This window comes from Schistocerca serialis, chromosome 12 (genome assembly GCF_023864345.2).
Source record: "Schistocerca serialis cubense isolate TAMUIC-IGC-003099 chromosome 12, iqSchSeri2.2, whole genome shotgun sequence".
NCBI lineage: Eukaryota > Metazoa > Arthropoda > Insecta > Orthoptera > Acrididae > Schistocerca > Schistocerca serialis.
In genome coordinates, this window is record NC_064649.1 from 129021977 (window position 1) to 129048274 (window position 26298).

A 26298-nucleotide genomic window follows, 5' to 3' on the forward strand; every position below is an offset into this window, starting at 1 on the left:
GGGGAACGCCAGAAATCACTTCCTTTTTACTCGATGACTTTCCGTCAATTACTATGAACTGTGACCTCTCTGAGAGGAAATCACGAATACAGTCACATAATTCAGACAATATTCCATAAGCACGCAATTTCACTACGAGCTGCTTGCGTGGTACAGTGTCAAAAACCTTCCGGAAATCCAAAAATACGAAACCAATTTGAAAACCCTTGTTAATAGATCTCAACACTTTGCGCAAAGAGACAGTTGTGTTTCACAAGAACAATGTTCTCTAAATCCATGTTGACTGCGTGTCAATAGACTGTTCTCTTCGAGATAATTCGTAACGTTTCAACACAACATATGTTCCAAAATCCTGCTGCATATTGACGTTAATGACATGGCCCTGTAATTTAGTGGATTACTCCTACTACCTTTCTTGAATACTGGTGTGACCTTTGCAACTTTCCAGACTTTCGGTATGGATCTTTCATCGATCGAGCGGTTGTATATGATTGTTAAGTATGTAGCTATTGCATCAGCATACTCTGAAAGGAACCTAATTTGTATACAATCTGGTGGACCAGAAGGTTTTCTTTTATTAAGTAATGTAAGCTGCTTCTAAGTTACTCATGTTGGCAGCTGTTCTTGATTCGAATTCTGGAACATTTATTTCTTCTTCTTTGGTGAAGGAATTTCGAAAAGCTGTGTTTAGTAACTTTGCTTCAGTAGCACTGTCGTCGATACTATTTCCACTGCCGTCGCGCAGAGAAGGCATTGTCTGTGTATTGCCGCTAGCATATTTCACATACGATCGGAATCTATTTGGATTTTTTGATAGGTTTCCAGTTGTGGAAACTATTGTAAGTATCTCACTTTGATATCCGCACTAAATTACGAGATTCTGTAAAAGATCGCCAATCTTGGGGATTTTGCGTTCGATTAACAGTTGGCATAATTTTTTGGTTGTTTCTGCATCAGTGTTCTGATCCGTTTTGTGTACCAAGGCGGATCAGCTCCGTCTTTGTTAATTTATTTGTTAGAAATCTCTCAGTTGCTGTCGATGCTGTTTCTTTGAATTCAAGTCACATCTGGTCTACATTTACAATTTTAATTTGGAAGGAGTGACGATTGTCTTTCAGACGTCAAGTGAAATTTTATCTGCTTTCTTGGAAAGGTATATTTTTCGTTTATTTTTGCACGATTTGGTGTTTACAATATTCAGTTTCGCTACGACAACCCTGTTGTTTTCACTAATCCCTGTATCTGTTTTGATGCTCGTTATTACCTCAGGATTATTTGTTGCTAAGAGGTGAAGGGTGTTTCCACAACCGTTTACTATTCGCTCGGGCTCATGAACTACCTGCACGAAATAATTTTCAGAGAATGCATTTAGCACATTTTCGGATGGTGTTTTATGCGCGCCTCCGGATTTAAACATGTATTTGTGCCAACATATCGAGGGTAAATTGAAGTCACCACCACCTATATAACTGTATGACTTGGGTACGTGTTTGAAATCAAACTCCAGTTTTCTTTGAACTTTGAAACATCTCCTTAGAAAAATTAATGAATTACTATGCTGGTAAACCTCTTACGTTACTTGATTTTCAAACAGCTGAGCAGTACTGAACGTACTCAGACATTTCTTTCTTTACTTATTCTGATCAACACTAAACTGATACACAATATTTTTAGCGCAACGCAATCTGACTTTCAATAATCCCTACAAAAGAATGGCCTTGTGACATAGTTATTAGACATTTCGTATCTTTACTGTAATATTTTTGCTGCTTGAGCTTTGTCATGTTTAGGTATAAGTTATTGTATTTGCTGCTGCTGTTTGCCAGGCATAGTGCTACTGAATTTCACTTTGTATTACTCTGTTAAGCTAGTTTTACTATTGATTTATTTTGCTTGTTGCGGCACATTGGCTCATATTAGTTGTAATGTTGCATTTGCTTTGCTAATTTAGATATACTGCTGCTTGCTTTGCCAATTTGCATTTTTTTTTGTTATTCCTGTTTGTGCTAAATTGTTTCGTGCTGCTGCATTGCCTTGTCCCTTAGTATATATATATATATATATATATATATATATATATATATATATATATATATATGAGCTCAGTAGATTTAAGTTAGCTTAAGAGGGGGTAGACTATATAAGAAACTAACTATGAAGAATAAGGAAAGAATGCAATGGGACGTTATATGAAAAAGATTTGGTCAAAAATGAGTATTGTACAATGAGAAATATTTATTTTAAAAGAGGATATGAACAAAACAATAGGGTTTAGGGACAACAGGGTAGATAAGACTTTTTTTTTTTTTTTGCAAATGTTGAAATAAAAGGAAAGATCTATGGAATGAAGTTTTGGGTTGGACTGCAGTACCAAATGTTACACTGAAAACGAACCCTGTCCTTTCCTTTTGTGTTATTCCGCTATGTGTTTGTGTACCCTTGTGTATTTGTGTTTTTCCTGTCTTTGTGTGTTTATCTGATAAGAGTTATGTTGTAGTATTTTCCTAATACTATGTTATTTACTTTGTAAAGATGTTTAGACATTATTAAATCTGTTATGTTTCAATGCTCATGTGTGAAATTAATGTTTCAAAAACTATTTTCATTCTTTTATTTATTTACTTATGCTATAATTCCTGTAACACTGATTTATCTGTTCATTTCTATTCTTTTGTAAAGCCTGTACGACTACAAATGTTATCTGTATTGTTATGTTCTTTAATTATGTATTTTGTACCTATGTAATTGTATTCTTATGCTGTAAATTTATAATTGTATAGACACCAGTTCTTCAAATTAAGTTACATGTCACTGCACACGTTTCTGTTGATCATAGTATATGCACAATAGATGGTAAGTTGGGACTGTTAGTGTTTGCACGTGTGTTGATAATTCAGCAAGGGACTGGTTAACAGCATTGCTGGTTCTAAGGACATACCAAACAGTTTGTGAGTGCACAAGTGGTGGTTCATGGACTTGCTATATTGTCTGCAAGACTCTTTAATGGTGACTGTGCACCTTTGATGACCCACAAATACCATTATCTCTACAAGAACTACACTGGGGCTGCACCGTTCATGGCCCACCGATACCATTATCTCTATAAGGACTACAGTGGGTCCGTACCTCTCATGGCCCACCAATACCATTATCTCCAAAAGGACTACAGTGGGTTAGCTCTGTTGTGGCCCATTACCTGTCTGCATGTCAAGAGTCAGCATTGTCTTCCCGTTGGAAGGACAACTCTACTTCTTCAAGACTGCATGGAAATCCACTATTTCTGTGTGCATTTTCTTTTACTGCTCAGACTTCGAGAAAAAAAAAACACTGGAATTTTACTGTGATGAACGATCAGGACTGTCTGTATGAACTGTGAGAAAATCTTTGCTTTTGACCAACAGTATATCAATAAGTGTGTGTATTTTATTTCTTTGTTATTGTAATTATGAAAATTTTTTTCAAGTCTGTATTGGCCACTGCCCAAAACAATTTGTAAAATTTTTTGTGGGGAGCATAGGGGCTATGTAAGTAGGCTGTTTAGGTTTTTATGTTGGTAACGCCACGTAGTGCTCTGTATGAAAATCACTGACTGTACTGTGTGCAATGTGTGGCTGGGTGGCATTGTTGGAATATTCGCTATTGTAGTGCTGGGTTGTTGGATGTGAACAGCGCGTAGCGGTGTGCAGTTGGAGGTGAGCCGCCAGCAGTGGTGGATGTGGGGAGAGAGATGGCAGAATTTTGAGAGCGGACGATCTGGACGTGTGTCCATCAGAGACAGTAAATTTGTAATATTGGATATCATGAGCTGATATTGAAAGGGTACAGTACCACCCGACATTGAAAATAGGTACAACATACTTCATTATTTTTGTCAGAAGAACACATTTTTTTTGTAAAATAACTCAATTTCAATTAATACAGCGAAGCCGGATACCAGTGTGGGAAAGAATGACAATTTATTTATTTAATTGATCACATGTGCACTCCCACAAAGTAAATCCCTACATCCAGTTTGGTGAGATCTATGAAATGAATGAATGTATGGTCGTCTGCTAACCGCAGATAGTGAATGTGAATATATGATCATCTTTGAGTCGATCCTTTGGTCACCTTTGGTGGGACCAAAGAGATGAAATTTACCAGAGCTCTGAGCGCCTGAAATGTGGCTGACCAATACGATAGCAAGGTGCTTCCCCCACCTCGACAGAGATGGGAGAGAACCTCAGGAACGGCCATGTTTCAGCGCTCTGCCGCTGGATCTTGTGCTGTTAAGACCTGTTTTAGTTGTGCTCCGTAATGATGAACGAGTGGAGACATGGTATGCATGTGGAATATTTAAGAGTAGTTTGAAATAGTAATTTCTGTATTTCAGGAACTTTTGTGGGGAGAATTAAATGTCAAGCAGGTAATATTAAAGGGATTGTAGTAATCTTCAGAAGTGACCGATGGTCACAATGAAACCACGTGTAGCAATAAGTTCAAATACTGCCGTGTGCTTAAGTTAAGCTGAATTACTAGCGTGTGTACAACAAGTTGAAATATTTAACAAATAGCGTGTGTACCATAAGTTGGAATATTTAAGAAATGGCGTGTGCAGGACTTGAAATTAGAGACGAGTACTTCCACGTGGTGAGCACTGGGTGAGTCTCAATCTGTGTATGAGACAAAGGATAAAGAGAAGTACTCATCCATGGTATCAGTTGAGGACTCGCGTGTGTGATGATCTTAATATTACTTTGCGTGATATGATTCCGTGTGACGCTAGATTTAAACTCTGAGAGAGAATCAAGGTGAGTCGGCCGTCTATCCAGCAACGCCACTTGGCTTGCATTGCACAGGAAGACGTGCATATATCTCCAGAGTTCACAGTAGGAAAGTAGAATTACGAAGTGGGGCAGTGTCGAGTGGAACTGGGATAAATATTAATTGAAGTGGGAAAGCTGAAAGTGATAATGTTGTGACCATTCTCTGTACAGTATTTCATGTTGTAGTGTGGTGTATGTCATGTAATTTGGGTATGTGTGGTTTGCATGGGAGAGTAGCGAGGTAGTTTCAAAAGATTAGTGGGTTATGCTTGTTCCTTCGGTACCGCTCGGTCTGGAGGAAAGTTTCGTGATGATGATTGTGAGAGTCGAAGTGTGAGGTATAATAAAAGATCCACCATCCTATCCAGAAAGTGCACTGTAGCGTTAAAATAATTACGAGACCATAATACAGAGATTCACCATTGTAAAGCCATGCCCACTGGGCGGAATTTCTCATGTGTTATTGTTGTAGGTTGTAGAGTTTGTGTGTTTACGTTAGAGAATTTATCGGAATAAATAAGATAGTGAAAAGAAAAAGATTGGTGGACTTTTCCTTCGAATTGTATGTTGTCATAATGTCCCGAATTTATAATGTGTGCGCCGTTCATATCCAGTGCGGTGGCCACGTGTTGACAAAAGCCGTTAAATAAAAAAAAAAGAAAATGTGGTATTGCCAGTGCGTAGTGTACAGTCAGGGTTCTGTAAATTACTGATAGTCAGATGTGCGTTCCCGTTGCGTATTATTCACATAGGAGAATAATTTGTAACTTAATTATGAGTACGAGAGTTCATGTTACTCGATAAATAAGAATGAATCCACTCGCTTGTCAGACCACTCATCTTGCAGGCCTGACTGCTTGATGCCGCAGTATGAGCAAGGCATGTGGGTGCCTCTCAATATATATATATATGGTGAGTCACCTGACGTTACCGCTGGATATATTTCGTAAACCACATCAAATACTGACGAATCGATTCCACAGACCGAACGTGAGGAGAGGGGCTAGTGTAATTGGTTAATGCAAACCATAAAAAAATGCACGGAAGTAAGTTTTTTAACACAAACCTACGTTTTTTCAAATGGAACCTCGTTAGTTTTGTTAGCACATCTGAACGTATAAACAAATACGTAATCAGCGCCGTTTGTTGCATTGTAAAATGTTAATTACATCCGGAGATATTGTAACATAAAGTTGACGCTTGAGTACCACTCCTCCGCTGTTCGATCGTGTGTATCGGAGAGCATCGAATTACATAGGGATCCAAAGGGAACGGTGATGGACCTTAGGTACAGAAGAGACTGGAACAGCACATTTCGTCCACATGCTAACACTTTTTTATTGGTCTTTTTCACTGACGCACATGTACATTACCATGAGGGGTGAGGTACACGTTCGACGGGCGTTTCATAGGACGTGGAGGACGCATAAATTGGACAGCCCGTTCTCCTGATCTTACACCTCTGGACTTCTTTCTGTGGGGTACGTTAAAGGAGAATGTGTACCGTGATGTGCCTACAGCCCCAGAGGATATGAAACAACATATTGTGGCAGCCTGCGGCGACATTACACCAGATGTACTGCGGCGTGTACGACATTCATTACGGCAGAGATTGCAGTTGTGTGCAGCAAATAATGGCCACCACATTGAACATCTATTGGCCTGACATGTCGGGACACACTCTATTCCACTCCGTAAACCACGTGTGTACGTGTACCTCACCCCTCATGGTAATGTACATGTGCGTCAGTGAAAAAGACCAATAAAAAGGTATTAGCATGTGGACGTAATGTGCTGTTCCAGTCTCTTCTGTACCTAAGGTCCATCACCGTTGCCTATGGATCCCTACGTAATTCGGAGCTCTCCGATACACACGATCGAACAGCGGAGGAGTGGTACTGAAGCGTCAACTTTAGGTTACAATATCTCCGGATGTAATTAACATTTTACAATGCAACAAACGGCACTGATTATGTATTTGTTTATATGTTCAGATGTGCTAACAAAACTAACGGGGCTCCATTTGAAAAAACGTAGGTTTGTGTTAGAAAACATACTTCCGTGCATTTGTTTATGGTTTGTATTCACCAATTACACTAGCCCCTCTCCTCACGTTCGGTCTGTGGAATCGATTCGTCAGTATTTGATGTGGTTTACGAAATATATCCAGCGGTAACGTTAGGTGACTCATCCTGTATATATATACACTCCTGGAAATTGAAATAAGAACACCGTGAATTCATTGTCCCAGGAAGGGGAAACTTTATTGACACATTCCTGGGGTCAGATACATCACATGATCACACTGACAGAACCACAGGCACATAGACAAAGGCAACAGAGCATGCACAATGTCGGCACTAGTACAGTGTATATCCACCTTTCGCAGCAATGCAGGCTGCTATTCTCCCATGGAAACGATCGTAGAGATGCTGGATGTAGTCCTGTGGAACGGCTTGCCATGCCATTTCCACCTGGCGCCTCAGTTGGACCAGCGTTCGTGCTGGACGTGCAGACCGCATGAGACGACGCTTCATCCAGTCCCAAACATGCTCAATGGGGGACAGATCCGGAGATCTTGCTGGCCAGGGTAGTTGACTTACACCTTCTAGAGCACGTTGGGTGGCACGGGATACATGCGGAAGTGCATTGTCCTGTTGGAACAGCAAGTTCCGTTGCCGGTCTAGGAATGGTAGAACGATGGGTTCGATGACGGTTTGGATGTACCGTGCACTATTCATTGTCCCCTCGACGATCACCAGTGGTGTACGGCCAGTGTAGGAGATCGCTCCCCACACCATGATGCCGGGTGTTGGCCCTGTGTGCCTCGGTCGTATGCAGTCCTGATTGTGGCGCTCACCTGCACGGCGCCAAACACGCATACGACCATCATTGGCACCAAGGCAGAAGCGACTCTCATCGCTGAAGACGACACGTCTCCATTCGTCCCTCCATTCACGCCTGTCGCGACACCACTGGAGGCGGGCTGCACGATGTTGGGGCGTGAGCGGAAGACGGCCTAACGGTGTGCGGGACCGTAGCCCTGCTTCATGGAGACGGTTGCGAATGGTTCTCGCCGACACCCCAGGAGCAACAGTGTCCCTAATTTGCTGGGAAGTGGCGGTGCGGTCCCCTACGGCACTGCGTAGGATCCTACGGTCTTGGCGTGCATCCGTGCGTCGCTGCGGTCCGGTCCCAGGTCGACGGGCACGTGCACCTTCCGCCGACCACTGGCGACAACATCGATGTACTGTGGAGACCTCACGCCCCACGTGTTGAGCAATTCGGCGGTACGTCCAACCGGCCTCCCGCATGCCCACTATATGCCCTCGCTCAAAGTCCGTCAACTGCACATACGGTTCACATCCACGCTGTCGCGGTATGCTACCAGTGTTAAAGACTGCGATGGAGCTCCGTATGCCACGGCAAACTGGCTGACACTGACGGCGGCGGTGCACAAATGCTGCGCAGCTAGCGCCATTCGACGGCCAACACGGCGGTTCCTGGTGTGTCCGCTGTGCCGTGCGTGTGATCATTGCTTGTACAGCCCTCTCGCAGTGTCCGGAGCAAGTATGGTGGGTCTGACACACCGGTGTCAATGTGTTCTTTTTTCCATTTCCAGGAATATATATATATATATATATATATATATATATATATATATATAGGAACATTATTAAGGTAAATACATTGTTTGTTCTTTATCAAAATCTTTCATTTGCTAACTATGCCTATCAGTAGTTAGTGACTTCAGTAGTTAGAATCTTTTATTCAGCTGACAGTATCGGCGCTCGATGTATTGCAGTACTTCGAGTAACGAAGATTTTTGTCATTAAGTGATTCATGAAAGGTGTAGGTTATTGTTAGTCAGGGCCATTCTTTTGTAGGGATTATTGAAATTCAGATTGCGTTGCGTTCAGTTCCGCTCAGCTGTTTGAAAATCAAATAACGTAAGGCGTTTACCACCACAGTCATTCATAAATTTTTCTAAGGGGACGTTTCAACTTTTCAGCAATTGCGTCATCTGAGTTGAAGTTGGATAAAAGGATCCAATTATTATTTTATTCCGGTTGCCAAGAATGACCTCTGCCCATACCAACTCTTTGAGCGATTTTAAAAAATTTTAAATGCTGTCATAATCTATTCACTAACAGGTATAATGCTAAATTAAATGTTTTCCGCTACACGTGAAGTATTACAGTTACAAAGTGTGTATTTGTCTTAGGGATGGCAGTTATCGCTGAAACAACCGATTTTCGGTTATACTGAAATAACAGATTTTCTGATTTTTTATTTCTATTACTTCCTGAAGCAGACGTAGAAATCGAACAAGGACCAAAAAATTTCGACTGTCTTAGTTTCAAGAGACATAGAATCAAAATATTGAGTTAAACAGGTAAATAAAAAAAAACTTTGTCTGTCCACCGTTCGCTGCTTTTCTCGATAGGTGATAAGTAACTGAATACTGCAAAAAATCAGCAGTATTCTCCCACTGAGTCTAATTTTTTGAAACTCTACTCAATAATCATATTTAACCGGGGATTGGGCGTTACACAAATAGTCAGTGCTAAAGCGTGAAAAACGAGGTTCAGTAACTCTGCTTTTCGTGTTGATTTGCCCATTTTCGAGGGCTAGAAGCAGTTAAAGGCACAGCAGATCAGTAACTTTCTACTTTTATTGCATACTTTGAATTAATTCGTGCTGATAACATAGGTAGTACAGAGGGCGCCATTGTCCATCGCGTGGCTTTGAGACTGTCTCCGGTAATGCCAACATTCTCGATTGAAAGTAATCGATCGTCATGCTTCCAGTGCAACGCTGACCTCTGCACTGCCTGTATAATCAGCGCTTCCTCGAGTTCTCTTTGCAGTTCGCCGCTTTACCTCTGAAGATGTCTTCCACAGTCGGAGACGAAACGTCAGGGGAGAGTTTCATACATCGACCACGGCCTATCAGCCCGGAAGTTTTAAGTGAAGACAATACCGGCCGTGAAAGCCTACATTGTATGATCAAACACCTCTACGGGGAGGATATGTCAGCGTCGGTTCGGCTATTCGAAGGAATGCGCAAGAAGAAAGCGCTACAACCGTGTGCCCTCACCTTCGTGTTACGCTGCAGGGACACTTCGACGGTTCCGAAATTTCTGCAGGTGAAGAGGATGTTTCGCTCGGCTCTGGCTCATCGTACTTACAACCGAGTGGTGTCCGCAGTGTTACGGGAGAGGATTCATCAGATGCGGCGAGCACTGGCGGAAACCAGCAGTAAGCTTTTTCACCTCCACTTGGCTATTAGTAATGCTATGCAGTGTGATGATTGGGATAAGACTGACGGTCTAACATTCAAAACTATGGAAGTTAGTGCAGAAATATCACTAAACAGACAGAATAAGAAGTTCGCTAACTTACAGAAGAACATTTCGGGAGGTTCATTTGAGGACATTTCTCGAACTATTATTAACCTGTCTGATAAAGATTTGACAAAAGTTGAAATTCTGTACTAGCCAAACGAGGCAATTTTGCTGTGACGTCCCAAAACGTACCCACAAAGGATACTGTAGCAAATATTGACGCAGGTATCCGTCAGCCTCCACAGAAGACCGCTAATGTAATTAGGAATGATACAGCTAGGATTTTACGCACATGTAAGCCACCTAACAATAATTTGTCGCAGGCACAAAGGAAGGCGCTGAGGGATATAAATGCAGATGGAAACATTATTGTTCTTAATGCAGACAAGGGTAATGCCACCGTCATATTGAACAGTGGGGACCATCATGGAAAGGTCAGTGACATTTTGGTTCCCCCCCATTTACAAAAAACTTCAGAAAGATCCGACTGTAAAGATGTTACAAATGACCAATCGACTCGTGAAAGCGTCTTCATTCTCCTCTGACGATAAGAAGCTGCTTTGTAAAACAGAAGCGTACCCACCTAGACTTTATGGATTTCGAAAGAACATAAACTTGAGGTTCCGTCAAGGCCAATTGTTAGCGTTATAGGCGGACCCACCCACGATTTAGCTAGACACCTTGCCTCACTGCTGCAACCTTGTTGGACGGACAGTTATATTAAAAATTCAGTTCATTTCATTGACAAGTTAAAGGAAATGAGCGTGGGCCCGAATGATATCCTCGTCAGGTTTGATATTGTGTCGTTATTTACCATGATTCCGGTAAACGAAGCTATCTTACGGTTCAAATGGCTCTGAGCAGTATGCCTGAACATCTGAGGTCATCAGTCCCCTAGAACTTAGAACTACTTAAACCTAACTAACCTAAGGACATCACGCACATCCATGCCCGAGGCAGCATTCGAACCTGCTGAGAGAGTAATTCATGCAGTAGAAACGTGGGTATAGGGACAGGATATGCCCTTTTTCCAAAAGGGTACAGATGCACTTACACAACGCTGGCGTAAGGTCATAGAAAAATGAAATGAGAGGACCGTATGGCATTGATGGCCGGTGGTATCGCCGAGTTAGAAGTCTTTTCTAGTTATGTCACACTGCGCGACATGCTTGTCGATAAGGTTGCGATGGTAATGAGGACAACACAATACCCAGTCCCCGAGCGGAGATAATCCCTTACCCGGCCGGGAAACGAAACCTGGTCCGCTATGTGGCAGTTAGATACACTGAACACTCTCCTAATGGGGCGGACAAGGTCATACCAAGTGATGGGGACTATACAGAAAAAAACAGTAAAACGAATGTTAACTGGCATTTCACCAAACTGTAAACTTTATTCTTAAATATGTACTGAGAAAAAAAAATTACAAGGCGTTACTCACTGCACGATCCTCGTGCAATTATTCCGTGTGTTTGGTTTAAACAATCATTTACAACTGATGATAATGAGCCGGCCGGAGTGGCCGAGCGGTTCTAGGCGCTTCAGTCTGGAACCGCGCGACCGCTACGATCGCAGGTTCGAATCCTGCCTCGGGCATGGATGTGTGTGATGTCCTTAGGTTAGTTAGGTTTAAGTAGTTATAGGTTCTAGGGGACTGATGACCTCAGAAGTTAAGTCCCATAGCGCTCAGAGGCATTTTGATGATAATGAGACATAGAATACTCAGTAGCAAGATAAGCTACACTGAAGAGCCAAAGAAACTGGTACACATGCCTAATATGGTATAGAGCCCCAGCGAGAACGAAGAAGTGCATGGACTCGACTAATGTCTGAAGTAGTGCTGGAGGGAACTGACACCTCGAATCCTGCAGGGCTGTCCATAAATCCGTAAGAGTACGACGGGGTGGAGATCTCTTCTGAACAGCACCTTTCAAGCGGTCCCAGATATGCTTAATAATGTGCATATATGGAGAGTTTGGTGGCTTGCGCAAGTGTTTAAACTCAGAAGAGTGTTCCCGGAACCACGCTGCAAAAATTCCAGACGTGTGTAGTGTCGCACTGTCCTACTGGAATTGCCCAAGTCCGTCGGAATGCAGAATGGACATGAATGGGTGTAGGTGATCAGACAGAATGCTTACGTACGTGTCATCTGTCAGAGTAGTACACTATGTGTTCAAAATTATCCAGACACCTCACTGAAAATTACTCACAAGTACGTGGCGCCCTCCATCGGTAATTCTGGAATTCAGTATGGCGTTGGCCCACCCTTAGCCTTGATGACAGCTTCCACTCTCGCAGACATGGGTCAATCGGGTGCTGGAAAGTTTCTTGGGGAATGGCAACCCATTCTCCACGGAGTGCTGACTAAGGAGATGTATCGATGTCGGTCGGTGAGGACTGACTCAAGATCGGCGTTCCAAAACATCCCAAAGGTGTTCTATAGGATTGAGGTCAGGACTCTGTGCAGGCCAGTCCATTACAGGGATGTTATTGTTGTGTAACCACTCTGCCACAGTCCGTGCATTATGAGAGGTGCTCGATCGTGTTGGATGATGCTGCGGGAAGCAAGAAGGCCTATGCTATGATAGTGCCACGCAAAACAACAAGGGGTGCAAGACCCCTCCACGAAAAACACGACCACACCAGAACACCACCACCAACGAATTTTACTGTTGACACTGCACACACTGGCATCTACGTTCACCGGGCATTCGCCATACCCACACCCTGCCATCGGATCGCCACATTGTGTACCGTGATTCGTCACTCCACACAACGTTTCTCCACTTTTCAATCGTCCAATGTTACGCTCCTTACACCAAGCGAAGCGTCGTCTGGTATTTACCGGCGTTATGCGTGGCTTATGAACAGCCGCTCGACCACGAAATCAAAGTTTTCTCACCTCCCGCCTAACTGTTATAGTACTTGCAGTGGATCCTGATGCAGTTTGGAATTTCTGTGTTATGGTCTGGACAGATGTCTGCCTATTACACATTACGACCCTCTTCCACTGTCTGCGGTCTCTGTCAGTGAACAGACGAAGCCGGCATGTACGTTTTTGTGCTGTACGTGTCCGTTCACATTTCCACTTCACTATCACATCGGTGGACTTAGGGATGTTTAGGAGTGTGAAAGTCTTGCATACAGACGTATGACACAAGTGACACCCGATCACCTGACCACGTTCGAAGTCCGTGAGTTCCGCGGAGCGCCCCATTCTGCTCTCTCGCGGTGTCTGATGACTACTGAGGTCGCTGATATGGAGTACCTGGCAGTAGGTGGCAGCACAATGCACCTAATATGAAACATGTTTTTGGCGGTGTCCGGATACTTTTGATCACATAGTGTATCTAGATGCATCAGGGGTCCCATACACACCCAACTGCACACGCCCTCACCATTACAGAGCCTCCACCAGCTTGAACATCTCATACTGACATGCAAGGTCCATGGATTCATACGCTTGTCTATATAACCATACACGTCCATCCGCTCAATACAATTTCAAACGAGATTCGCTCTATTAAGCAACATGTTTCCAGTCATCAACAGTCCACTGTCGGTGCTGACGGGCCGAGGCGAGGCGTAAAGCTTTGTGTCGCCCAGTCGTCAAGGGTACACGAGTGTGCCTTGGCTCCTAAATCCCATGTTGATCATATTTCGTGGCGTGGTTCACATACTGACACTTGTTGACGGCCCAGCACTGAAATCTGCAGCAGTTTGCGGAAGTGTTGCACTTATGTCACGTTGAACGATTCTTTTCATTCGTCATTGGTCCCGTTGTTGCAGGAGCTTTTTCCGGCCGCAGCGATGTCGGAGGTTTGATGTTTTGCCGGATTCCTTATACTCGCGGTACACTCGCGAAATGGTCGTACGGGAAAATTCCCACTTCATCGCTACCTCGGCGATGCTGTGTCACACTGCTTGGCACCGACTATAACACCACGTCCAAACTCAGTTAAATCTTCATAACGTGCCATTGTAGCAGCAGTAACCGATCTAACAACAGCGCCAGATACTTGTTGTCTTATATAGAAGTTACCGAGCGTAGCGCGGTATTATGCATGTTTGCATATCTCTGTATTTGAATACCCATGGCTATACCAGTTTCTTTGGCACTTCAGTGTATATGGCTGGATGACATTATTGTCTGTCAGAAATCAAACAACGTTTCTGGGGTCAGAATCATGGTACTACTGTAACACCAAAGCGTCTGCCTCTTTGTGGCTAAAGATGAGTAACACTCAAAACTGCAATTGCAATTAATAAAATAATGTTTCAAGGCCGTAAATGAAAATGACCATGCTATTTACTTTATTACAAAGTTTCTGAAGTCAGCGTTCATCTGCACTCTCGGCAGTCTCCCTGCTGAAGAAAGGCAGCCTGTATTGAGTGGATCAATCGGTGCTCAGTCAGCAGTTAGGTGGGGGAGGGGTGAGGAGAAGTAACGGCAGACCCGCGCAGTGCTGTCACTCAATACCTGCGTGGGTAAGCAGCCAGGGGCGACGTCCCCTCTGCGGAGTCTCGGTGTGGTACCCACCCTCCACCACTCTCCACGCGGGCTGAAACGCAGCCAGTATTGTGTCCGCTGCCCTGTACTCTCCTGCTGAGCCACCTGGCAAACACAAACAGCGCTCTGCCAGAGCGCACATTCGTATCGTCTTATCAGACAATCCACTCTTTCAACTCGTATTGTTACAATTGCAACAGGGAGGGTACCGTGCGGACGTTACAAACCGCATGAATTCTTACCGCCTTCTACATCTTCTACCTCTACATCTATATACACATACTGTGACAAGCCCCTGAGAAGCGTATGGCAGGGAGTAGTTAGCATTACACTCGTGGGCAGAACAGTGTTCCGTGCAGTTGCGAGAGCATTATGTAGGAGCTAAGTGAATTCCAACATGGGCAAACTGTTGGTGTTCGTATGGTGTGTGCTTCGGTCACCAAGGTATACGTGGAGGTTCATGTTTCAAGAGGCACCGTATTCAAAATTTATACCGCATACAGGGAAGAAAAGCGGAGAAACATCATCCACTAAGTGTTTGTTCAGTGATCGCGACGGGTAGTCACTGAAAATGATTTGTTGTTGTTGTTGTTGTTATTTTGGTCTTCAGTCCTGAGACTGGTTTGATGCAGCTCTTCTTGCTACTCTATCCCGTGCAAGCTTCTTCATCTCCCAGTACTTACTGCAACCTACATCCTTCTCAATCTGCTTAGTGTATTCATCTCTTGGTCTCCCTCTACGATTTTTACCCTCCACGCCGCCCTCCAGTACTAAATTTGAGATCCCTTGATGCCTCAGAATATGTCCTACCAACCGGTCCCTTCTTCTTGTCAAGTTGTGCCACAAACTCCTCCCCAATTCTAGTCAATACCTCCTCATTAGTTATGTGATCATCCCATCTAATCTTCAGCATTTTTCTGTAGCACCACATTTCGAAACATTCTATTCTCTTCTTGTCCAAACTAGTTATCGTCCATGTTTCACTTCCATACATTGCTACACTCCATACAAATACTTTCAGAAAAGACTTCCTGACACTTAAATCTACACTCGATGTTAACAAATTTCTCTTCTTCAGAAACGCTTTCCTTGCCATTGCCAGTCTACATTTTACAGCCTCTCTACATCGACCATCATCAGTTATTTTGCTCACCAAATACCAAACTCCTTTACTACTTTAAGTGTCTCATTTCCTAATCTAATTCCCTCAGCATCACCCGTGTTAACTAGGCTACATTCCATTATCCTCGTTTTGCTTTTGTTGATGTTCAGCTTATATCCTCCTTTCAAGACACTGTCAATTCCGTTCAACTGCTCTTCCAAATCCTTTGCTGTCTCTGACAAAATTACAATGTCATCGGTGAACCTCAAAGTTTTTATTTCTTCTCCATGGATTTTAGTACCTAATCCGAATTTTTCTTTTGTTTTCTTTACTGCTTGCTCAATATACAGATTGAATAACATCGGGGAGAGGCTACAACCCTGTCTCACTCCCTTCCCAATCACTGCTTCCCTTTCGTGCCCCCCGACTCGTATAACTGCAATCTGATTTCTGTACAAATTGTAAATAGCCTTTCGCTCCCTCTATTTTAACCCTGCCACCTTTAGAATTTGAAAGATAGTGCTCCAGTCAACATTGTCAAAAGCTTTCTCTAAGTCTACAAATGCTAGAAACGTAGGTTTGCCTTTCCTTAATCTTTCGTCTAAGATAAGTCGTAGGGTCAGTACTGCCTGACGTGTTCCAACATTTCTACGGAATCCACACTCAACCTTCCCCGAGGTCGGTTTCTACCAGGTTTTCCGTTCGTCTGTAAAGAATTCGGATTAGTATTTTGCAGCTGTGATTTATTAAACTGATTGTCCTTTAATTTTCAGCACCTGCTTTCTTTGGGATTGGAATTATTATATTCTTCTTGAAGTCTGAGGGTATTTCGCCTGTCTCATACATCTTGCTCACCAGATGGTAGAGTTTTGTCAGAACTGGCTCTCCCAAGGCTGTCAGCAGTTCTAATGTAATGTTGTCTACTCCCGGGGCCTTGTTTCGACTTAGGTCTTTCAGTGCTCTGTCAAACTCTTCACGCAGTATCGTATCTCCCGTTTCATCTTCATCTGCATCCTCTTCCATTTCCGTAATATTGTCCTCAAGTACATGGCCCTTGTATAGCCCCTCTATATACTCCGTCCACCTTTCTGCTTTCACTTCTTTGCTTAGAACTGGATTTCTATGCTCTTGATATTTATACAAGTGGCACTCTTTCACCCAAATGTCTCTTTAATTTTCCTGTAGGAAGTATCTATGTTTCCCGTAGTGAGATAAGTCTCTACCTACTTACATTTGTCCTCTAGCCATCCCTGCTTAGCCATTTTGTACTTCCTGTCGATCTCATTTTTCAGAGGTTTGTATTCCTTTCTGCCTGCTTCATTTTTACTGCATTTTTAATTTTTCTCCTTTCATCAATTAAATTCAATATTTCTTCTGTTACCCAAGGATTTCTACTAGCCCTCGTCTTTTTACCTACGTGATCCTCTGCTGCCTTCACTACTTCATCCCTCAGAGCTACCCATTCTTCTTCTACTGTATTTCTTTCCCCCATACCTGTCAATTGCTCCCTTATGCTCTCCCTGAAACTCTGTACAACCTCTGGTTTAGTCAGTTTATCCAGGTCCCATCGCCTTAAATTCCCACGTTTTCTTCAATTTTAAACTACAGTTCATAACCAATAGATTGTGGTCAGAGTCCACATCTGCCCATGTAAATGTCTTACAATTTAAAACCTGGTTCCTAAATCTCTGTCTTAAAATTATATAATGTATCTGATACCTTCTAGTATCTCCAGGATTCTTCCATGTATACAACCTTCTTTTATGATTCTTGAACCAAGTGTTAGCTATGATTAATTTATGCTCTGTGCGGCTTCCTCTCTCATTTCTTACTCCCAATCCATATTCACCTACTATGTTTCCTTCTCTTCCTTTTCCTAGCATCGAATTCCAGTCACCCATGACTATTAAATTTTCGTCTCCGTTCACTATTTGAATAATTTCTTTTATCTCATCATACATTTCTTCAATTTCTTCGTCATCTGCAGAGCCAGTTGGCACATAAACTTGTACTACTGCAGTAGGCGTGGGCTTCGTGTCTATCTTGGCCACAATAATGCGTTCCCTATGCTGTTTGTAGTAGCTTACCCGAACTGCTATTTTTTTATTCATTATTAAACCTACTCCTGCATTACGCCTATTTGATTTTGTATTTATAACCCTGTATTCACCTGACCAAAAGTCTTGTTCCTCCTGCCACCGAACTTCAGGAATTCCCACTATATATAACTTTATCCATTTCCCTTTTTAAATTTTCTAACCTACTTGCCCGATTAAGGGATCTGACATTCCACGCTCCGATCCGTAGAACTCCAGTTTTCTTTCTCTTGATAACGACGTCCTCTTGAGTAGTCCCCGCCCGGAGATCCGAATGGGGGACTATTTTACCTTATTTTACCTCCGGAATATTTTACCCAAGAGGACGCCATCATCATTTAACCATACAGTAAAGCTGCATGCCCTCGGGAAGATTACGGCTGTAGTTTCCCCTTGCTTTCAGGCGTTCGCAGTACCAGCACAGCAAGGCCGTTTTGGTTAGTGTTACAAGGCCAGATCAGTCAATCATCCAGACTGTTGCCCCTGCAACTACTGAAAAGGCTGCTGCCCCTCTTCAGGAACCACACGTTTGTCTGGCCTCTCAACAGATACCCCTCCGTTGTGGTTGCACCTACGGTACGGCCATCTGTATCGCTGAAGCACGCAATCCTCCCCACCAACGGCAAGGCCCATGGTTACATGATGATTTTGGCTTCCATGTCGTGATATTCCATGGGCCCCATTTCTAGTCAGTAAGGATCCATTACTGCCAAGGATCATGTGACCATTTTGGCTGATCAGGTCCAGCCCATGGTACAGTGTTTGTTCCCCAAAGGCGATGTTGCGTTCCGAGACGACAGGGCTCCTGTTCAGATTGCTCGCATCATCGAGGACTGGTTTTGTGAACTCGAAGATGAATTCTCGCATCTCCACTGGCCAATATAGCCACAAGATTTCGAAATTATTGAACCTTCGTGGTCTGCTTTGGAGAGAAGGGTGTGAGATCGCTATCCACCTCCATCATCGGTACCTCAACTTGCAGTATATTTCTGGAAGAATGGTATGAGGTTCCATTGACAACCACACAGGACCTGTGTGTATCCATTCCTAGACGACTGGAAGCTATTTTGGATGACAACGGTTTTCCTACACCCTACTAGGCGTCGTAATGTCTTGAGTTTCTGGAGTTTCCCTATTTTCGTCTACCACCTGTATCATCTTTCTTTCGCTCCATTCGCCACTGAAACACAGGAAGAGTCACTCCTCCGACACCTGTAGTCAGTCTAATTCTGTCTTGGTGGTTCCAATGACAGCGATACGTACGGGTGTTGTAGCATGTTCGTAGGTTGATACCTTAATACTGGTCCTTAGAGCTTTGTAAGCTCCAATTCACGGGGTAACTCTCATCTGACAATTATTTTTCAAAATTTACGTGACGCCCTCCCATAAGTCAATAAACCCGCTACCAATCGTACTTCCCATGTTTTTATACGTTCAGTGCCCCCTGATACATGTACTTCTTATCTGTCCCAAACATCTGAGCAATATTCTAGAATGGGTTGCATGAATGCTATGTAAGCAATCCCCTTGGTGGATTGACTGCATTTTGCCATATCCGACCAATGAACTATCTCCTTTACCAGCAACGTACCCTGTGCGTTCATTCCGTTTCATATTCCTATTCTTTTTTGCAACTAGCTACCTGTATGGGCTGACTAATTCCAGTTGTGACTTATTGATATTATAGTCACAGGATTAGCATTACAAAGTATCTGTGTTTCTTTGGTTTCACTAAAGAATCGATGTTCTGTAATAGTCGGCATGTGACAGCATTTCTCATTGCGATGCTACAAAATTGTACATTCTGCCTGCAGTCTGCAAATAATTTGACAGCTGGCTAAATACTGGCCACACTCTCTATATAGAGACTGTTCGCTATACGAGATATTTAGATTCCTCTACCCCCTCCCACATCTCTCTCTCTCTCTCTCTCTCTCTCTCTCTCTCTCTCTCTCTGTATCTCTCGCCACATCCCTCTTATTATTTTCTTCTTCATTGTTATTTCTGTCCCCCGCGCCCCATATGGGCGGCTGGGGTAGTCCGTCAGGAAAACAGTCAACCCTCTCTGCACCCAAATGGGAATAAAAATTAAATTGGACGAAAAAATAAGAAACAGGAAGGGGAGATATCACAATCGATTTAAAATATTTAGAGGTGAAAATAAACTGGAAGTTTTTATACGTACAAGACACAGAACGTCTTGCACTTTTAGTAAGAAACAGTAATAATAAAAGGTAAACCGAAACGCAGTAAGAGCACATTTAAAACCACTTAAAACACGATGGCCAAATTTTGATATTTGAAAGAAGCACTTTCCTGGCACTAAAAACTGGAAGGACATGCCCTCAAGTATGGATTCTGTTGTTGAAGGGGGATAGGTGAAAGAGAGGTGGGTATTGGTGAAGCCAATAGTTGTTCGGAAAATAAGGGGCGGAGAAAGTGAGGCAAACGGGGAAAAAAGGGAAAGGAAACGTGGAGAGGGAAGGGAGAGGTAGCCCTGATTAGGTGGAATGGGTGGGGTGGACGTAAGGGTGGTAGGATGGGTAAGCGTCAGAACATAATTCGTGATCTGGGAGGGGCAGATAGGTGAAATTCCTTTGGGAGAGTATATGTGGAGAGTGTGTAGGTGTAGGGTCGGTATGAAGTGTTGGTAGGAAAGGAGAACTACAGGATTATTGGAGTTGAGTTTGCGGATGGTTGTTTGGAAGTGTTCATTGTGAGTGAGGAGAGGTTGGAATTTGGTGGCTTGGTACGGAATCCACATGGGGGAAGGTCGACAGATAAAGAAGGCGAGATGAAGTGCATGGTGTTCAAGGATCTGGAGCAAAGGAAGTTATACAACTTGGAGGGGGGGGGGGGGGACACATATCCATGCAACATTTGCATATCAAACGGTGTGTTGGATCAAGATTTTGTAGGTTTGGAGCACAGTGGAGGCGTGCGACACCCAATTTCGCAAAGTTAATAGTTTTAGTCTACTGTGGGCTTTCCGTTGGATGGTTTGTAGATGAGGTTTACACATTAGTTGCCGATTGATGGTTAGTCCAAGATATTTTAAGGTGTTACTTGACTGGACAGAACGGTCGTAAATAGTGAGGTAAAAGACATGGAGATGGCAGGTGCAGGTGGTGCCTTCTATAATTATTACCCGAGTTCTGGAATTATTGATTTTTGGCGGGGGCCATTGGTGACATCAGGAGGTAAAGTGATTGAGGTGGGTTTGGAGGGCCCGTTGGGATTTCTGGAATGTAGCATAAAGAGCGAGGAAAGTGGTGTCATCACCATACTGAAGGAGGTGGACTATTGAAGGTGGATTGAGTATATTAGCACTGTAGACGACATAAAGGAGAGGAAAGACATAGAGTCTTGGGGTGCTACTGCAATAGGATAGAAGGCGTACAAACACACACACACACACATATACAGAGGCACGTAATAAATATATATATATATATATATGAGTCGCCTTGTTTTCATGTATCCAGGGGCTGCCTCCACTAAACTAATTCACACTACACGCAAGACCACAAAGTGCCGCATGTTAAAGATAACTATTGCAAGGTGTTAAGTCACAGAGCACTAATGAAATACAGCGGGAGCTCAGATGCCTAACGTGGATGGAAAGTGTGTAAAAGACATTAAAAATAAGATTAGACAAGGAGGGGATTACGTTATTCGACAGTTGAAGTCAAACCTTTGGTGTAACAAGATCACAAACAAAAAAATGATTCAAATGGCTCTGAGCACTATGCGACTCAACCTCTGAGGTCATCAGTCCCCTAGAACTTAGAACTAATTAAACCTAACTAACCTAAGGACATCACACACACCCATGCCCGAGGCAGGATTCGAACCTGCGACCGTAGCGGTCGCCCGGCTCCAGACTGTAGCGCCTAGAACCGCACGGCCACTCCGGCCGGCAGATCACAAACAAAACGAAAATGATTATATACAAAGAAATAGTGGGTCAGAAGTTCAGGGAATGAAATGAGAGGTGAGGACGAATTCCTAGACATGCAAATGGATTACTGGTGACGTACTGCTGGATACTCAAGAATATACTGCATCAGAAATGAGAAATCAGAAAAATGAGAACACAATGGAGGCTAGTGAAAGGAAGAGCTTGCTATAGTATGACCATTTAGAACGAACAGTAAACCCCTGGTTTTCTAATGTATCAAACGGACGATTCAGACGCCTGACGACTTCACAAATGTGTCAACCTGTTAAATACCGACGTTTAGCTTGCACTCGGGAAAACATTTACAATCAGCTTGATAGGTTCTCGGGACTTACGCCGGATAATATTGTAGAAGCCGCGCAATATTTCAGCGAGACAACTGCCCGCCATCTTCAGGTGCTACTGTCGCCTCGCTGAGAAACGCGCCAATTTATATGCTGGCTTTCTAGAACAGCGCAGGCGCCAGCGGGGCATAACGTCATCGAAGACCAATCGTAGACAGCGTCGAATACCAGAGTCCTCTGCTGGAGAAACGGGTCGCGGTCTGCGGAAGCGCGCCGCGGCGCGGGAAATGCGGCCGGGAGCGACGGACCCCGTTCGCGCGCGCGAGGTGTTGGCCCCCGATTTAAGCATCTGCGCTAAGGCTTCCCATCTGCGTTGACTCGGTGCGGTTGCCAATCTGTGGCTGACGGTTCCTTAGTGCCGACAAGGCTGGTTCCCAGGCTTTGCTCAGGTGAAACCCCGCGTCTCTGTTAATTAGCTCACTGCTTATACGTATTTCGACCGCCTCTTTGATGATGGAGTCCCAGTATGTGGAAGCATGCGAGAGGATCTTGGTTTCTTCGTAATTCATGCCGTGTCCCGTGTCAAGGCAATGTTCAGCAACCGCAGATTTCTCTGGCTGACCCAACCTCGTGTGACGTTTATGTTCGTCGCATCTGTCTTTGACCGTACGACACGTCTGGCCAATATAAGATTTCCCACACTGGCACGGGATTTTGTATATTCCTGGTCTCCTCAGGCCGAGGTTGTCTTTAACAGAGCCCAGCATCGATTTCACTTTTGCTGGAGGCCGGAAAACACATTTAATACGGTGTTTCTTGAACATTCTGCCCACCTTAATTGGCGCGTTTCTCAGCGACGCGACAGTAGCACCTGAAGATGGCGGGCAGTTGTCTCGCTGAAATATTGTGCGGCTTCTACAATATTATCCGGCGTAAGTCCCGAGAACCTATCAAGCAGATGCAGCGCCGGGAAAGCCTCAAACAGCACATTTACAATCAGTTTGAAATTATCTTTGTAGTTTATTGGAACTTTCTAAGTGCTCGATTTATAAAGACCAAATGAATGTAATATTTTAGATAATTTGCGCTGTTTTCAGCAAATGCTAGTTTGACAGAATGCCATACACACTGACGAGCCAAAGAAACTGGTACACCTGCGTAATATCGCGTAGGGCCCCGGTGAGCACGCATAAGTGCCGCAATACGACGTGACACGGACTCGACCAGTGTCTGAGGTAGTGCTGGAAGGAACTAACACAATGAAGCCTGCAGTGCTGTCCCTAAGTCCGTAACAGTTCGAGGGGGTGCAGATCTCTTATGAACAGCACGTTGCATAGCACTCCACATATACTGAGTAATGTGTATGTCTGGGGCGTTTGGTGGCCAGGTAAGTGTTAAACTCAGTAGACTGTTCCTGGAGCCACTCTGTACAATTCTGAACGTGTAGTGTGTCACATTGTCCTGCTGGAAATGCCCAAGTCCGACGGAATGAACAATGGACATGAATGGATGCAGGTGATCAGACAGGATGTACGTGTCACCTGTCACAGTCGTATCTAGACGTATCAAGGGTCCCATATCACTCCTACTGCACACGCCCCACACCATTACAGAGCCTCCACCAGCTTGAACAGTCCCCTGGTGGCATGCAGGGTCCATCGATTCATGAGGCTGCCTCCGTACCCGTACACGTCCATTCGGTTGATACAGTTTGAAACGAGACTCTTCCGACCAAACAACATGTTTCCAGTCATCAACAATCGAGTGTCGGTGTTGACGGGCACAGGCGAAGCGTAAAGCTTTGTGTCGTGCAGTCATCAAGGATACATGAGTGGATCTTAGGCTCCGAAAGCCGATATCGATTATGTTTCGTTGAATGGTTCGCACGCTAATACTTGTTGATGGCCCAGCATTGAAATCTCCAGCAATGTGCCGAAGTGTTGCACTTCTGTCACGTTGAACGATTCTCTTTAGTCGTCGTTGGTCCCACTCTTTCAGGATCTTTTTTCGGCCGCACTGATGCCGGAAATTGTATGTTTCGCCGGATTCCTGATATTTACGGTACAGTTGTGAAACGGTCATACGGGAAAATTCTCACTTCATCGCTACCTCGGAGATGCTGTTTCCCATCGCTCGTGCACCGACTATAGCACCACGTTCAAACTCACTTAAATCTTGATAACCTGCCATTGCAGCAGGAGTAACCACTATAACAACTGCGCCAGACACTTGTTGTCTTATACAGGCGTTGCCGACCGCAGCGCCGTATTCCGCCTGTTTACATATCTCGGTATCTGAATACGCATGCCTATACCAGTTTCTTTGGCGCTCCAAGGTTGTAAGGAATTTGTGTTATGATTACATTCTTCTTTAAGTCTGAGGACATGCCGTTTGTCTCACCAGGTTGCACTCTCCAAAGAATATAAAAAATTCTGTACGAATACGTCAGCTCTAGTTTCGATCTGTGATACACTGTTCTGTCGGTTTCTTCTAACAGTACGACTACTTCAATCTCATCTCCATTTACATCTCCTTACGTTTTTGTTTAATTTTCTACTTTCATACATTTTCTTGTTTTAATCGGTAGTTCATAAGCATTAAATTATGGTCACGGCCTACTTCTACCTGTGTAAACCTCTTGCAGTTCAACTCTGATTTCAAAATCACTGCGTCACCACGAAGAGTTACGGATTACAATCGGGAGGAAAATAAGTCTATGGCACAACTTAGCTAAAACAGGGGATCGTGTGTGAGGCATCAATCAATTGTTAGTTGTGTGGGGTGGGGGGTGGTGGGGTAAAAATTGCAGAGTGAGACCAAGAGATCAATACAGCGAGGAGGTTCAAAGGAATGTATACAGAGATGAAGAGGCTTGTTCCTGATCTACACTCCTGGAAATGGAAAAAAGAACACATTGACACCGGTGTGTCAGACCCACCATACTTGCTCCGGACACTGCGAGAGGGCTGTACAAGCAATGATCACACTCACGGCACAGCGGACACACCAGGAACCGCGGTGTTGGCCGTCGAATGGCGCTAGCTGCGCAGCATTTGTGCACCGCCGCCGTCAGTGTCAGCCAGTTTGCCGTGGCATACGGAGCTCCATCGCAGTCTTTAACACTGGTAGCATGCCGCGACAGCGTGGACGTGAACCGTATGTGCAGTTGACGGACTTTGAGCGAGGGCGTATAGTGGGCATGCGGGAGGCCGGGTGGACGCACCGCCGAATTGCTCAACACGTGGGGCGTGAGGTCTCCACAGTACACCGATGTTGTCGTCAGTGGTCGGCGGAAGGTGCGCGTGCCCGTCGACCTGGGACCGGACCGCAGCGACGCACGGATGCACGCCAAGACCGTAGGATCCTACGCAGTGCCGTAGGGGACCGCACCGCCACTTCCCAGCAAATTAGGGACACTGTTGCTCCTGGGGTATCGGCGAGGACCATTCGCAACCGTCTCCATGAAGCTGGGCTGCGGTCCCGCACACCGTTAGGCCGCCTTCCGCTCACGCCCCAACATCGTGCAGCCCGCCTCCAGTGGTGTCGCGACAGGCGTGAATGAAGGGACGAATGGAAACGTGTCGTCTTCAGCGATGAGAGTCGCTTCTGCCTTGGTGCCAATGATGGTCGTATGCGTGTTTGGCGCCGTGCAGGTGAGCGCCACAATCAGGACCGCATACGACCGAGGCACACAGGGCCAACACCCGGCATCATGGTGTGGGGAGCGATCTCCTACATTGGCCGTACACCACTGGTGATCGTCGAGGGGACACTGAATAGTGCACGGTACATCCAAACCGTCATCGAACCCATCGTTCTACCATTCCTAGACCGGCAAGGGAACTTGCTGTTCCAACAGGACAATGCACGTCCGCATGTATCCCGTGCCACCCAACGTGCTCTAGAAGGTGTAAGTCAACTACCCTGGCCAGCAAGATCTCCGGATCTGTCCCCCATTGAGCATGTTTGGGACTGGATGAAGCGTCGTCTCACGCGGTCTGCACGTCCAGCACGAACGCTGGTCCAACTGAGGCGCCAGGTGGAAATGGCATGGCAAGCCGTTCCACAGGACTACATCCAGCATCTCTACGATCGTCTCCATGGGAGAATAGCAGCCTGCATTGCTGCGAAAGGTGGATATACACTGTACTAGTGCCGACATTGTGCATGCTCTGTTGCCTGTGTCTATGTGC